Genomic DNA, 2,801 nt, shown 5'->3' on the forward strand with positions numbered 1-2,801 from the left:
TTTGTGAATAAGTATTATTCTAATTATGATCCGTTGCAACGCACATGAACATTGCTAGTATTTCCAACCATGCAAAAAAAGTTCCTAGTATTTCCATAGTTTCGAGTTTTCCATCAAGATATTAGTCACTCATGGTTGATATTTACTTTCAATCACGTACACATATGCACTATGTAACTAGCCTTGCTTATTGGCTTCCAAAGCTTAACTTTCACTCCTACTTACAATATGTAGATTATTTAACAACAAACTACCACTTTCAACCAGCCCTAGGAAGAAACTATTGTACAAAAAATAGCAAAAACATACCCAAAATTTCTTAATCCACGCCAAAAACTACTACCTAGTGCTGATTAGGCTCGTTTAAACCCGTTTATGACAGGGTTGGCCCACACGCCCGTGCTGACGAGGCAGCTTAAACCAACACATTTTGTTTGACCGTTGACACGAGGGACCCACATCTGACCTTCTATCTTGTTATTCCCCCTCGAATCATTATTTTTCCTGAACATTACTTCAAATAGTACTGATGCGTGTTCGTCGGTGGCGCCGATGATGAGCGAGTTGGCCGCCGCTCCGCCGGACGGGCCGGATGCCGCACTGGCCTCCACACGGGTTGGCAGGCTGGCCCGAGCGTGACTCACGAGCGAGCAAGCCTCTGCGCTGGCCTTCGCTTGAGCCTGATGGCTGGCCTTAGCGCGACGCGCATGAGCAAGCTGCCGCGCCACCATGACAATCTAGCTAGCAAACCTTGCAGACAAGCAGCTGGACGGAGCTATCTTGGCTAGCTAGCGGCCGCGAGTGACGGACGGAGCTGGCATCCGGGCTGCCGCAAGATGGGCTCCGCACCGCCGGCGGTTTTGACCTCGCCTTCTGCCGGCGGCGGTAGCTGCGTCCCATGGCTGAGGATGACTAGGTGGACGGGCCGGAGGTAGGAGGTCACTCGGGGATTTTTGTGCAGACTGACATGTAGGTCCCACAAGTCATAACGCCTGACTTGCCGGTCGAATAGAAGGCGTTGACTTAAGGGGCGACATGGGTTGAAACGTGCCTATAACGGCACTTTGTAGAGTAGTCGTTTCTTGGTAGGGCTGGTTGGTAAGGGCATGCACAATGGTTGATAAGGTAGTCTTATCTTAAGTCTGCCACGTATGCAAGTGGTAGTAGTTTCTTGGTATTATTAGTGGTTTCTTGGCATTATTAGTGGTTTCTTGTAAGGAACAATGTACTACTAGCGACAAAAGGCGATTCTAGGTTGCGTTGTACTCCAACGAGTACTACTAGTGGTCGCGGGAGTGTATACCTCGTTTTGTGGGTTCGATCCCGGCCGAACGCACGGTGGCCTTTTTTAAATAGTAACTCCGCTGCGAGCCAATATTGTACACGGGTAGTTTGAGTTTTGAAGCCGAACAGACGTGAGGCACCACAATCTGGGTGCACTGGATAGCCTAGCCACGTGAATGGGTTTTCCTTCCCATCATCTCGTGGCTCCCGTGCTCGCCCTAGCCGCACCTCGCTTGCAGCTTCCTCATCAGCTAGTAGCATATTTAAACAAGCACCTCCCAATTAAGCCCGAGGAGCCGGAAAAGCCTGGCGTGGCATTGAGAACTGTGCAATATGGCTCTGTACGTTAGGTGCTACTAGTACTCTACTACTCTGTAGCTTGTGGCATTGCACACATGGACTTCACTCCATTATCGGCTCTATAAAAGAAATTCCTCTTGACGTGTTTTTTTTGAAACGGAGGCAAAAGCTTTGCCTCATCTCATTCATAAAGAAGGAACTACTAACAAAGTTCGACGAGATCCATTACACCTCCACAAATGGGAGCGAAAAGCCTGGTCTTGCTGTATCAAATAACTCAAATATTCTACCCCTGCGGTAACCGTCGCTGATAAACAGGCTGCTAGTGTGTGCGTGAGAGGAGCGGCTGAGTAGGCCAGCTACGCGCTTGAATAGAGCACCGAGAGTACCCACTACGCAGGTGTACTTTCCCTGCATTGATAGTACAGCGATGGTTCTAGAGAACAGTAGTACCGTCCACTTCCAATTGTAGCTCCTTGGCCCTGAGATTCAAGAGTTCAAAACTGGTGCACTATACTAGAAGTACAGTACATCGCACTACTAGTTGAGAAAGTAGTACTAGTACTGCTACAGTATGAGTACGTAGTAAATAATAGCCTCACCCTTCACTAAGGAACTGTCGAGGAGGTACAGTTGGAAGGGACGAGGCCCTGCGGTTACTACGCTCTTATCTCCTCCTCGCCAGTTGCCCTCCCCCCGAAGAGAAGGCAGTTCGTCGCTGCTCCCATGGATTCGCCAGGCGGTTCTCCTCCTCGTCGGGGCTGGGAGACCTTGGACGGCGATCCTCTGGGAGAAATCGCATGCTGCTCCGACGCCCTCACCGCCGCAAGACTCGGTGCTTCCTGCACGAACTTTTTCAAGACGGTGCTTACACAGGCTTGGGAAAAGGCCATGCTTGTTGGTCTTCCATGCGTCCTCGAGGAGAAGGTTCTTCTATGGGACAATCCTTCGAACAGTCCACCGCTCCCTGGCCATGGTTGAACGTTGACTCTGCTAGAGTTGCCGACGTTGAGAGGTAGTCGGATTTTGTCCGATGAGCAGGTCAGTCATGGAGTTTGATCATGTAGTACTTAGTTATTCCATTTCCATCCCGTAATTTCTCCGCTGCCCACCGTCTTATATATAGGTCTGGGTCTGTGCCAACAAAGATTGGCTTGCATACGTCCGGCCGGATACCACCATCATTTTGCACAACATCCACAATAGTGCGTCCGTTC

This window comes from Aegilops tauschii, chromosome 5, assembly GCF_002575655.3.
Source record: "Aegilops tauschii subsp. strangulata cultivar AL8/78 chromosome 5, Aet v6.0, whole genome shotgun sequence".
NCBI classification, from domain to species: domain Eukaryota; kingdom Viridiplantae; phylum Streptophyta; class Magnoliopsida; order Poales; family Poaceae; genus Aegilops; species Aegilops tauschii.